This window comes from Mus caroli, unplaced genomic scaffold (genome assembly GCF_978045245.1).
Source record: "Mus caroli unplaced genomic scaffold, Mus_caroli_1 scaffold_4, whole genome shotgun sequence".
In the NCBI taxonomy this organism is placed as follows: Eukaryota; Metazoa; Chordata; class Mammalia; order Rodentia; family Muridae; genus Mus; species Mus caroli.
Window position 1 is genome coordinate 142,499,183 of NW_028227259.1, and position 14,333 is coordinate 142,513,515.

Here is a 14,333-nt window from a genome sequence, read left to right on the forward strand (position 1 = left end):
ACACACACACACACACATATGGGGCAGAAGATAAAATGAAGGAGCTTAGACAGAAAAATATTTTCTTAGTTGTACATTTGAAACTTTTAGGCCCATGGACTTGGTAGTTGGGGGAGACAAGTCCCAAAACAACACCATCTGGAATAGTCAATAGGTGGGGCACCTTAGGCTTTTATTGACAAGAGTTGTTAACCAGAGTCCATTTGACACATGAGAAGTGGAGTCAAGTCAATTCCCTGAAGCTTAAAAAAATCCTTTTCTTTTCTTTTCTTTTCTTTTCTTTTCTTTTCTTTTCTTTTCTTTTCTTTTCTCTTCTTTTCTTTCCTTCCCCCCCCTCTCCACCCCCTTTCTCAGTTTACAAAAGAAATTTATGGACAGGAAAGATGGCTCAGTGGTAAAGAGCACTGACTGCTTTTCCAGAGGCCCTGAGTTCAATTCCCGGCAACCACATGGAGGTTCACAACTATCTGTAATGGGATCCAATGCTCACTTCCAGTGTGTCTGAAGAAAGCGACAGTGTACTCACATACATAAAATAAATACATTTTAAAAAGTTCTAGGCATATTAGCATTACCACTGTTTATAATCTGTACTGAGGCCCACCATGTAGAAAAGACAGTAGACTCACAGCTCTGTGTCATGGAGGAAGCTTGTGGAATGATTTTGGGCTAAAAGCATGAATACTATGAAGGAGAAGGGCCAACGTTTGCTTAGTCTTCACTTTTCAGTACGACTACAGACTGTGACAGAGGGGCTCCTTTTCTCTGTCCAGGAGACTGAGCGTGCATAGGTTTAGCACAATGAGAAACACTTTTAAGTCTATACTCAGAAGACAAGCACAGCAAACTTAAAACCTTGAGATTGTGACTATAATAATATTATCAGAACTTGTAATATGAATATTTTAATAGATCCTGGCATGGATTTCTTCCTGCCTTACACCATTTATATTTTCAGATAAAAGACACACACACACACAGCCTTTATATTTTAATATGCCTTAAGCAGCACCATAGCTGGGCAGCTGCCTAACCTCCATGCTGTTAGAATCGACTTTCTATCCATAACCCCAGTATTGCTTACTTAATTCTATGTTCCATCTTGGCTGCTCTTGACCCAATTGAGCAGCCTCTGGGCCATGTTTCTCTTGGCTCTTTTACATGGTGGCTCTTCTCTGCCCCCCCATCCTCCTCCTCCTCCTCCTCCTCCTCCTCCTTCTTCTTCTTCTTCTTCTTCTTCTTCTCCTTCTCCTTCTCCTTCTCCTTCTCCTTCTTCTTCTTCTCCTTCTTCTTCTTCTTCTTCCATAGCAGCTCTCCTCTCCCCTTTCCTGCACACTCTCCTAAGGCATGGCAGCTTTCTCCCTCCCCTTGTTCCACCTGGGAAACCTAACACAAACACACACACACACACACACACACACACACACACACACACACACAACTTATGTCTCTTCTCCCCAGCCATTGGCTGCTGGCATTTATATTTACCAATCAGAATTAACTGGGGGCAGGGTCCTTCAGTGTCTTTTAAGCAGACCCTCTCATGCAAGCAGTTTTAAGGGACCTAACTAGCATTAGAATACAAGCAGCATCAGGCCAGCCGACTACAAATGAACTCCCTTGATCAATGCTAAAACTGTGACCCTTGGAAGTCTTAATACAGCAGAAGCAGAGTGAAGAAAAGGAACACGAAGCATTTTTATTTCTTTTATCTGCCGTAAATCACTTTTATCTGCCGTAAATCACTTTTTGAAAATGATCATTTAGCTTTGTTCAGTGGCAGAATCGTAGCCAATGAGGTTTATCTGAGGTGCGATTATTGCTAAAAATCACCATTTAACCTTTCAAGTCCAACAACCTTCATAACTCAAATTTATACAACTTACTTAAAACACCTTCTTAGACCCTAAAACAGTTTCTTAGGTCCCTCACAACTTAAACTTTCATTTCCTCAGACCTACATAAACCTTGAACTTAACATCTTTTTCTTTTTTTAATGTAATGATTCACCACAGTACACAGGTGGTTGATTACTGGAAGCAGTCACTGTAAAGGGAGTTCCTTTAAGTGAAGGAATGGTAATAAGTTACCTGGAAAGCTGATTTCTGAGTCTGGTAACACAGTAGACTGTGTGTAGACCTAGTAGTAGCAGCTCTGGAAGAGTGAGGCTTGAAGCCTGATTTTTACAAATAAAGAGGACTGAGAAGGCATCTGAAACCTTGGTTGCTACTGTTAAACTAACAGAGCTCTCATTAGTCATGAATCCCATCCGAGACCCGAGAAGGATACATTTCACCCGAGTAAACAGGAAGTGTAGACAAACAGCTTCCATATCTGTTAAAAATGACGGCAGACTTCCCAGCCACCTGAACAATCACCCTAGGTTCCTCCATGGTTGGTGAGGGGCAGAGGTCCCATGGCAGTGTGAGTCTTTGCCAGTCAGGCCTAGAAGATCTGACAGACTTTCCTGTGGAGTAAGAAACTTGAGGGGTGGGGGGTGGGGGAACTGTCACATCTGTCTAGGCAAAGTAGAGTGATCAACTCCCCAGTGTCCGGCTTGTCCACCGTTTGGACAGTGTGCTGCAAGCAGTAGAGGTGAGGGATGGTTTATAGTCCAATGTCCATCCAGCTTTGCCACATTTAAAGCAAGCTCTAGCTGGAGGTTCTCCTGTGCCCATCATCTTCTTTAGAGGTTAGGGGTGCTGCCAGGAGTGGATGTGTCACCAAAAGCAATTTCAGTTAACTTGTATATCTTAATATCTTTAATAGTTAGTAGCTTATATAATGTTAGGATTTTGCAGTTTTATCCCTGTTTGGTTTGAACCTTAAAAATAACAATTTTGGAAGCTGGAGAAATGGCTCAGTGGTTGAGAGCACTGACTGCTCTTTCAGGGGACCTGGGTTCAATTCCCAGCACCTACACGGCAGCTCAGAACTGTCTGTAACTCCAGTTTCAAGGGATCTCGGACCCTCACAGATATAATTGCAGGCAAAATATCAATGCACATAAAATAAATAGACTTTTTTTTAAATACGATTTTGACTTGGAGCTCTTTTAGTATGAAATTAAAACCTTCAATCATAGATAAGGTCGATACGGAGACTGGTAACTTTACTAATCCTGAAAATGAACTCGGTAAAGAATACAAAATAGCCTCTCTGTGGGTGAAAAGGGAAAAAGACTGATTTCAAATTGCCAAGGCTGTCTCCTGGAAAAGCAAGGAGAATTGACGTGGGAAAGATCTTCAGGGTTAAATGGGACTGGGAGAAAGGGGGCTTGTGAGCTGGGGTGGGGCCACATAAGGGACCTTAGTGGCCTGCTTTAGGAATGTTATCTGTTATCTATGGTTTAGCAGGAGTGGGGGGTGGGGGAAAAAGAGAAGGGGGGAAGGGGAAAGTGGGAAAGGGGGGAAGGGGAAAGGGGAAGGGCAAGGCCTGCCAGTGCCATGTTTGCCATGATCCAGACTTCTAGATCCTTGACACTATTCCCTCTCTGTCAGAGTTGGAAGGCCAGCCCATCCCTACTCTTTGCAAAATACTTTTGAGACAAACATGCTCGTGTCTGAAACAGGGGGTGGAGGTAGGGATGAGGGTACAAGTTTGAGTTCAGAGCCAGGTTCTCCATGAGCTCAAACAGCTTATGACAACTTACCAATATAATGTAAATGACAATAGCTAGGAAAAGTGTTCCATATCACTGATCACTAGGGAAATGCACACCCAAGCTCTCCCACAGTTGCAAAAATGGGGATCATCTCTTTAGGTTTATTATTTTATTCGTAGGAGTGTTCTGTCTGCAAGTTTGTAGCAAAGTGAGGCCAGAAGAGGGCGCCAGATCCCAGCGGGTGCTCGGAGTCGATCCCAGTTCCTCTGGAGGAGCAGCCAGTGCTCTTAGCCATTTCACCAGCTCCTATTAACTATGAACAGACTGTTAACTATAAAAGACAAGTGATGGGTGCTATGAGACTGTGAGGAAAACGCAATCCTTGCAGCTGCTGATGACGATGTAAATTTAGTGGAGTTATTATGGAAAGCAGTTGAGGTTTCCCTAAAATATTAAGACCAAAACTACCATATGGGGTCTGAAGAGATGGCCCAACAGTGAATAGTGCTTGCTGCTCTTACAGAGGACTGGAGTTCAGATTCTGGCACCCACATTAAGTGGCTCTCAACTGTGTGTAACTTCAGCTGTAGGGGAAAATCTGATGCCCTCTCTGGTCTCCAGGGGCATTTCTCTTACAGTCACAAATAGATGTGCACATATATACATAAGTAAAAATAATAAAAGTAAAGTATCATAATTTTTTTAAAAAGATGCTATGATTCCAGTATTATACATATAGCAAAAGGAAACAAAATCAATATGTTGAATAGATATATGCACTGACTACTTAATATAGCTAAGGTATCGAATCAACCTACATGTCCACAACCTATAAAGAAAGAAATAAGCCAGGTGGCAGTGGCACTCACCTTTAATCTCAGCATTCAGGAGGCTGAGAAGCAGGTGTATCTCTAAGTTCAAGGCCAGCCTGGTCTATAGAGCAAGTTCCAGGACTGCCAGGGCTACACAGAGAAACCCTGTCTAAACAACAACAACAACAAGAAGATACAACAGATTATTATTATTCAGACCTAAATATGTAAGAAACTCTACCAGTTGGCACAGCATAGGTGAGCTGAAATTCTGTAATGAGCCAGACACATGAGTAGTATTGTATGCTCTATTTGCCTATACAGTCTTTTGAAGTCAAATAAACAGGTATAGTGAATTAAAAACAAAAAAGTCCTAGATGTTAGTATAAGGTGTGTTTTGGGTAACTTTATATCAACTTGATGCAAGCTAGAGTCATTTCCGAAAAGGGACTCTCCATTGAGAAAATGCCTCCATATGATTTGCCTATAGATAAGTCTGTACTGCATTTTCTTGATTAGTGGTTGATGTGGAAGGACCCAGCCTACTGGGGCAGTGCAAGCCTTGGAGGGTGTAAGAACGCAGCATGAGCAAGCCACGGTGAGAAAACTAGAGAGCAGTGTTTCTCCACAGCTGTTGCTTCAGTTTCTACCTCTAGGTTCCTGTCTGGTTTTTTGTTGTTGTTGTTGTTGTTTTCAAGACAGGGTTTCTCTGTGTAGCCCTGGCTGTCCTGGAACTCACTCTGTAGACCAGGCTGGCCTCGGACTCAGAAATCTGCCTGCCTCTGCCTCCCAAGTGATGAGATTAAAGGCATGTGCCACCACGTCTGGCTCAGGTTCCTGTCTTAAATTGACTTCCCTCAGTGATGAAGAAGCAGAGCCCCAATGGGTGCCCCAATTTCTCTGGTAATATGAGACAATTCCAGTAGAAATTTCCAGAAATTCTAGTAACACTATCACCCTTTCCTCTTCAAGTTGCTTTTGATCATGGTATTTCATTACCATGGGATAGAAACCCTGAGACCTAGTGGAAATGGGTTGATTGGAGTAGGGGCAGGCAAAGGCACTCTGGATCACCACACCCAGCATGGCCTTGAACTTTGATCCTTCTCCTTCTGCCCCTGCTCCTGAAGGTTGGAATGTCAATGCCATCTAGCCACTCTATGTGGTGCTGGGTGTCAGACCTAAGGCAATTTTGTATGCTAGGCAAACACTCTATAAACTGAACTACATCCCTCACCTTAACAAAGTGGGAGGTCATAGTACCATTCGGAGCCACAGGGCTTTAAGCTAGACAAATACTACTGTGTTGTTGTGGCACATACTATAGCCAGCCTAACCTGGAATTTATAGTCTTCCTGACAAATCATTTTTTTTTCTTGGTCCATGTTTTTGGTGTATTATTGATGTGTATCTTTATTTCCTACCTTTTGTTGTTGTTGCTTAGCCTTTTGAGACAGAGTTTGATGTATCCCAGGCTTGCCCCCATCTCCTTCTATTTCTTGAGAATCACCCTGAACTCCAGACCATAGAACCTCAGACTCCCGTGGGCTGGGATTATAGTTCTGTGTAGTTCAAGGTGGCATACTCAGCAAGACTACCTGAGAAGTGTCTGTTCCCTGGACCTTGGATATGAATTAGGCTGAGCACTGAAGCAGAGGCAGACTTGTCCTGTCCCAGCCTGGTAGGGCTGTAAGGACACTTTGCAAAGGACGTGCTGTTTCTAGACTGCTACCTACCCAAAATAGAGGTTCTGGTAGATGGGTTTTTACTGTAGGAATTATTTGGTTCACTGAGTGCTCTGTATTGAAGAATTGGGTGTTTGGTATAAAGTTCTGGGGTTCCAGCTCCTTGTAACCCCAGCAGTTTGTAGGGAGGGGGGCTGAAACACACACCTCAAGCTCATTAGCCAGAATGCTTAGTCAGGTGAGAGGCTCTACCTCAAAACATCAAGGTGGGAAGACACCCAAAAATCTGCCTCTGGGCTCCACATCCTCAAATGTGCACACATTTATGTTAACAAGTACATACATACAACACACACCCACAACACCCACACATACACCACATACATACATTCCCACATATACACGTACATACAACACACACACACACACTTCTCACACACACACTACACATACATACACTACACAACACACACATACATGCTCCACACACCACATATACATACTCCCACATAAATACATACATACATACAACACACATTCCCATATACATACATATGTACAACATACACCCATACATACATACCATATGCACACACTCCCATATACATACATACATACATACATACAACACACACATACACACAATCCCCCCACATATACACACAATCCCCACACACATATACACACATACACTACATACACTCCTCCCACATACACACATACCACCCACACCATACATACACACTCTCATAAATGCACATACATACTTCATACATATTTCACACACACACACACACACACACGAGATGGGGCACAGAAAGAGGAGAATCAAATAAATAATTTTTAAAAATGTGTCTGCTGGGTATAGTGATGCCAATCTTTAATCTCAGCATCCAGGAAACAGAGGCAAGTAGAGCTTAGTGAGTTCCAGGCTAGCCTGATCTATATATTGAGTTCCAGGCTAACCAGGGCTACACAATGAAACCTTGTCTCAGAAATAAAATAATGAAACAAGAAAATAATAAAATAAAATAGGTGTGCAGAAGGTGAGGGTGGAGGTGGGTGGTGAATGGAGCTGCTTACAAGTGTAACCCTAGAGAAGCTAATGTCCTCATCAAGCTAAAGTTGTCCTAGTTCTTTTGTTTTTAGCACAGTCCAGGCCAACATCAAACTATCTTTGTAGCTAAGAATGAGCCTCAAACCTCTTCTGATTTTCCTGCCTGCACCTCCCAAGTGCTGTGATTGTAGGCATGGGTTACTACATCACAAACCTACCTATGCAGTTCTAGGGTTCAACAAGGCTCTGTGCATGCTGGGCAAGCATCTTGTCCATTGGGCCACATCCCCAGCCTATTTAATTAGGCTGTGCCCTATCCCTGATGCTCCAGTTCCAAGGTAGGCATTTCTTTCTTTCTTTTTTCTTTTCTTTTTCTCAAGACAGGGTTTCTCTGTATATCCCTGGCTGTCCTGGAACTCACTCTGTAGATCAGGCTGGCCTCGAACTCAGAAATCCGTCTGCCTCTGCCTCCCGAGTGCTGGGATCAAAGGCGTGTGCCACCATGCCTGGCAAAGGTAGGCATTTCTGTTGCATCCTTTTTACTTTCCTGTTTGTTTGTTTGTTTGTTTAAATCCTAGAAAGTTACTTTGGTCACATTTTATAAAAGCAATGGTTTCCTGTTGGGCAATGATGCACACTTTTAATCTCACCACTCAGGAGGCAGAGGTTGGTGGATCTCTGAGTTCGAGACCAGCCTGATCTACAGAATGGGTTCCAGGACAGCCAGGGCTACACAGAAAAAAAACCCTGTCTCAAACAAAACAAAACAACAAACAAAACAAAACAAAACAAAACAACAAACAAACAATGACAGAAGAGCTTTAGTTTCCTTTTATTTTTGTTATTTTAATTATGTGTTTGTGTCTATACTTTATATGTGCATGTGAGCACAGGTGCATATGGAAGCCAGAGGCTCAGTCTTGTTAGAGGCTCCTATAGCTGGAGTTACAGGCAAGTTGAGCCACCTGCTGTAGGGACTGGGAATTGAACTCAGGTCATCTGCAAAAGTTGTCTTCACTGCTGAGTCATCTCTCCAGCCCCAGGTTCAGATGACAGACGGGAAAGGGGAGATCCAATCTTGCCGTTCAGCAGCAGATAGTCAGCAGCACATTTTCCCACAGAAACCATTGTATTCATTTTTAAAATTTTTTTATTTTATTTTTTAAAGATTTATTTATTTATTACTATACATAAGTACACTGTAGCTGCCTTCATAGTCACCAGAAGAGGGCATCAGATCCCATTACAGATGGTTGTGAGCCACCATGTGGTTGCTGGGAGTTGAACTCTGGACCTTCGGAAGAGCAGTCAGTGCTCTTACCCGCTGAGCCATCTCACCAGCCCACAAATATAACTTTTTTAAAAAAATGAATACAGGGGCTGGCGAGATGTAGCTGTACTGTAGCTGTACTTACATACAGCTACAGTGTACTTACATATAATAAATAAATCTTTAAAAAAAATAAAAAAAAATTATATTTGTGTATTCAGTTGTGCATCCTTGGGGGCGGGGCACTTGTGGGGAGGGCAGAGAACAACTCGTGAGAATCAGTTCTCTGCTGCCATCACGTAGGTCCTGGAGACTGAATTGAGGTCCTCTGGTTTGGTGGCAATAACTTTTACAAACTGATCCATTTTGACAGGCCCGAGTCATCAGATTCAGATAGACTCGGTAAGATAAAGTCTTGGATTTGAAGAGGTGGCTCAGAGGTTAAGACTACTTGTTGCTTTTGCAGAAGACCTGGGTTCAATTCCCAGCATCCCCATGGTGGTTTATAACCCTCTGTAATTCCAGTTTTAGAAAATTCATTCAATGCCCTCTTCTGATCACTGCAGACACCAAGCATGCATGGGATGCACATATATCCATTCAAGCAAAACACTCATACACCTAACATAAAGTAAAAAAAAAAAATTATCTTTTAAGATGCAACATTAGCTATTTCTACACTGAAAATTCAGAAACAACTGAAATGCTATGGAGAAAAGAAAGAGAAATAAATTTTGACACATTAATATAATGGAAAACAGTTCTCATGTTAAATGACTCAAACCAGAACTACATATGTCAATGAACAGAAATCTTAGAACAAGTTGGGAAAAAGCAAGTTTTGTGGCAGGTAAAAACTAGACAAGCCTGACAGTGTGAAGTGACTAGCTAGAACAGTGTAAAAAAGTTGCATGCACCAAAAAACAAAACAAAAACAAACAAAACAAACAAACAAACAAGCCGGGCGTGGTGGCACACACCTTTAATCCCAGAACTCGGGAGGCAGAGGCAGGCGGACTTTTGAGTTCAAGGCCAGCCTGGTCTACAGAGTGAGTTCCAGGACAGCCAGGGCTACACAGAGAAACCCTGTCTCAAAAAAACAAAATACAAAACAAAAAACACCCCCAAAAGTTGCATGCAGTGGCTCCCATCTGCAATGCTGTACTTCTACAGAGGAATGGAGAAGCAGAAAGTATGTGATTTCAGACCCAGGGACAGGAACTGTGGTACCTATTTCACACACCACAGCAGACCTGCCCTCCAGGGTCTCCTGGCACCACTCAGTGCATGCCTGCCTCCCAACCCTGAACTCTCCAGCCCAGGGACTGGGCTGCCCTTCTCCTGAAGGCTCTTCCCTATATAATCCAGACATTTTGGTCTCCTCAAGCCTCCCCCTACCTATTCTCTCTCTTTTCTCCCTCTCTCTGCTTGCACCATCTTCCTACTCTCCTCTCTCTCCTTCCCCATGGTGACTTCTCTGGCCTCCTTCTTTGGAGCCAGTAAAATCTCCTACCCAAGAGCAGTTTCCCAATAAACCTGCTTCTATATATTTTAATCTGGCTTGAATTGGCTCACTTCACCAGTGTTGAGAAATAACTTATCATAGAGAATCACCCAGAAGTTCGCAGGGTACCTAACCTGTAGCACACTACAGAGAGAGGGAGAGATCTGGCTTTGACAAGGTCCGAGGGTGAACTGTCACCCAAAAGTTGTCCTCTGACACTTACATGCTGTGACAGATATTCATGCACACACACACACACACACACACACTAATAATAATAATTATTATTATAATATTTAAAGCTAGTTGCAGTAGGAGAGATACACAATATGATATCACCTATTTATATGTTGAGACCAAGGAAAGACAGAGTGTGTGTGTCTATTGTAATATGGGTAATATAAAACTTACAGGAAGATCACAAACATAATCATGGGAGAACAATCAAGGAAGTAATTAGTTTTTTTTTTTTAAACCTTTATTGATTCTTTGTGAGTTTCCCATCATGCACCCTAATCTCAGTCATCTCCTTGTTCCTCACATCTGTCCTTCACCTTTGCAACCTCCTCCTGAAATAAAAACCATGCAAACACACAACGAAGAATGAAAGCATAGAAAACATCTCATCCTGGAAGGTGTAATATGTCACAATGGTCCACAGTGTGCTCCTCTGTCCACACTTCACTTGCAAACGTTCATTACAATTACAATTACAGTCTGGTTAGAGACCCGTGGCTTCTTCTGTGACACCATCAATATTGTATCCTCACTCGGACTCCTCCAGGTTATCCTGTTGCTGCCCCGTGCCATGGAGATCCTGAAGCTTTGGATCAGGAGGACTGGCCCTTTCACATGTCCTAACCACTCACAGATGATAGAGATTTTGGGATGGGCCAACTCAGAGCCCTAGATCCGAGCCTGGGTGGTAGCTGAGCTGGTTGGCAGGCCAGCTCTCCCTTATCTGCACCTCTAGGGCATGTGGTCCAGCACTGCTTTGGCTAGGTCACCCAATGCTGCCATTGACAGGAGTCAGGGTCAGCCCTCCTGCTCACATGCCCTTGGCCTATCCATCTGCACCCACACCTCTTGAGCCAGCTCCTCTGTGCTGCCCAGTAAAGGTGCAGGGCCCACTTTCCCAAGTGTGGTGCAGCCTGTGAGGAGCTGGGACAGGTCTCCTTCACTCACACCCCCACCACCAGGGCCAACTCTACTGTGCTGCTCAGGCGAGGCACAAGGCCTGCCCTCCTGAGTGCTGCAGCCTTAAGGAGCAGGGCTATCCCTCTCACCCTCATGACCCTGTGGGCAGCTTTACTGACTGTTGGAGGTAGCAAAGCAGGGCCTGTGCCACCCCATGGCAGACAGGTGTGTGTTGGTGGCAGCTCTCCCATATTTAAGCCCTAGGGACTGGCTTACCCATACACCTGCCACCAGGATCTGCTCCACTGTGCTGCCTGGGAAGAAGAGCAGACCCTGGCTCTCCTGAGCACCGCAGCCAGTGAAGGACAAAAGTCTTCTGCACAGCCTTTGGCCATCCATGTGGTCTCTGGTGGCTGCTCCAATCAGGGACATTCCCATGTTCTCTAGTGGTAATATGATCCACAGACATTGACACCTACCCCTGCTACTGTGTAGCCACTGACCCAGACCCTTGGCAGCAGCTCAGGCTAGAACCTCCTCATGGCTCCCGGTGACAGGGATGGCCATTTACAACAGGTTCCTCCTCTCCACCTTCGAGTCTCCAGTTCTATCACTCTTCATAATTCTTAATCTGTTCCACTCGCTTTCTTTAACGTCTGACTACCACATACTCAATACACTGTGATAGCTCTCACTGCAGGCTGCCCACATGGCTGTCCCCTTGATGACGTCCTACATCTGTGTTACTTGGTGTGGCAGCACATAAATGTCTATGGTCAGTTTGTGGCATGGACCAGAGGGCAGGTCTGTGAGTGTCATGGCTTCCCCAGGTCTCTGTCTTCCTGCCCCTGGGCTGCACTGTGTGATGGTAGACAGGGTTCTATGTGTTTATGCTCTATCCCAACCCCAACCCCCAGCCTGTGGGACAGAGAGCAGGTTTGTGGGCTGTGGGTATCTTTCCCTGCTCATATTCTGTTGCATGGCAGAACTCTGTCTCTGTCTGTCTTCCTCCTCCTGTGCTGTGCTGCCTGGATTTGATTTGACTTTTATGTGTCCTAGGCATAAAACAACTTTGGCTATCAAGTGAGGCATCAAGCTAGGATGAACAGGTCATCTGTTCTGCCCCTGGCAGCTATAAGAACACCATAACCAAGGTGTCTCTTTGTCCATTGCCAAAGGTGTAGTTTGGTTTTACATGAGTTTGAAACATGTGTAAAAAATTGCTGCCATCTTAATAGAGCTTGGTGGTCATGACACTAGAATTTAATTGCCATTTTCTGGTTTGCTATTGCTTTGCTTTTTGAGACAGTAATTCTTTTAATTTTTGGAAATATATTAATTTATTTTCATGCATGCATGTGTGGGGAGTATTTTTCTTACTATTATTGATAGTCTCATACATGTCTGTAATGGGTTTGCCCCCCTACTCCTTTCCCTAACTCCTCCCAGGTCCATCTCCACCTTCTCAGCTCTTTTCAGTATTGTGTCTCTTTTTCTTTTAAATATCCCACTGAGTACAGTTTTTATTGCTAATATATTCTACGGTGTGTGAGCTACCTTAAAAAACTGGACTCTTCCTCCTTCCACACCCATTAGCTCTCTGAAGCTCCTCAGCTAAGGGTAGGTAAGTCATTCCCACGTTAGAACGTTGGCCAGCTTGATCTTATCTAGGACTTGTGCAGTCACGCCCAGTGGCAGCCCTCATGAGTGCAGCAGTTCAGTCATGGAGAGAAAGCACTCCCAAACTCTGGCTTTTACAATCTTGGGACTGCGGGTCTTCCTTCATAGTAGGCAGGTTTACTTGTAGCCCAGTCTGGCCTCAAAGTTACTATGTAGTTGCAGATAACCCGAGTTTCTGATCCTCCTGCCCTCATCCTAGTGCAGGCATTGCAGGTCTGAGCAACCAGGCAGTGTTGCTTTGAATAAGAATGGCTCACAGAGGCTCCTATATTTGAAAGCTCAGTCACCAGAGAGTGACGCTGAGAGGGACTAGCAGAGTGGTCTCAACCTTGGGTCAAGACCCCTGTATTAGTTAGGGTTCTCTAGAGTCACACACCTTATGGATAGTCTCTATAGAGTAAAAGAATTTATTGATGACTTACAGTCTGCAGTCCAATTCCCAACAATGGTTCAGTAGTAGCTGTGAATGGAAGTCCAAGGATCTAGCAGTTATTCAGTCCCACACAACAAGCAGGCAAGGGAGCACGAGCAAGACTCCCTTCTTCCAATGTCCTTATATAGTCTCCAGCAGAAGGTGTAGCCCAGATTAAAGGTGTGTTGCACCACACCTTTAATCCCAGATGACCTTGAACTCAGAGATTTAATCTTCTGGAATCCATAGCCACTATGCCTCAAGATCTCCATACCAAGATCCAGATCAGAAACTTCTATCTCCCAGCCTCCAGATAAGGGTCACTGGTGAGCCTTCCAATTCTGGATTGTAGTTCATTCCAAATATAGTCAAGTTGACAACCAAAAATAGCCACTACAACCCCTTTAGGGGATGAAGGACACTTTCACAGAGGACACCTAAGACCATCAGAAAACACAGATATTTACATTATGATTCATAACAGTAGCAAAATCGCAGCTAGGAAGTGGCAACGAAAATAATTTTATGGTGGGGGGAGGGTCACAACAACATGAGGAACTGTATTCAAGGGTATCAGCAACAGGAAGGTTGGAGGAAGTGAGATATAGAAGTGGGTTTTGAGATTTCAAAAGACCATGCCATGCTTGCTTTGTCTTCTGCCTATGGATCAGGATCAAGCCATGGTGAGGAAAAGATCCCTGATAGAACTGATCTGAGACACGAGTGCTGGAACTGATTCTCTGTCTCAGATATAACATGTCTTGAGTGATGGCCCTGTCCATTTAAAATAAATACATTAAATAAATAAACAAAATTCAAGCAATCTCTCACAGGACTGATGAAAACCTTTTATAAACTGCTTTGCAGTGGCACTTCATAAGTACATAAACTTAGATCCAATGACCGAGGCTGGAGAATTATATGTACATACATATTTTTTTAAAGATTTATTTATTATTATATCTAAGTACACTGTAGCTGTCTTCAGATGTACCAGAAGAGGACATCAGATCTCATTACAGATGGTTGTGAGCCACCATGTGGTTGCTGGGATTTGAACTCAGGACCTTTGGAAGAGCAGTCGGTGCTCTTAACCACTGAGCCATCTCTCCAGCCCATACATACATATCTCATATCCTAATCTTCCTCAGATATTAAGAGAAGGTTCCAAA

At 43.8% G+C, this 14,333-nt stretch overlaps 2 pseudogenes; one reads left to right on the top strand and one right to left on the bottom strand.

The window, feature by feature from the left end:
- Positions 1–1,765: 1,765 nt before the first annotated feature.
- Positions 1,766–1,892, top strand: LOC147005392 (U4 spliceosomal RNA; annotated as a pseudogene).
- A 10,223-nt stretch (positions 1,893–12,115) lies between these two features.
- Positions 12,116–12,250, bottom strand: LOC147005393 (small nucleolar RNA SNORA48; annotated as a pseudogene).
- Between the last annotated feature and the right edge of the window lie 2,083 nt (positions 12,251–14,333).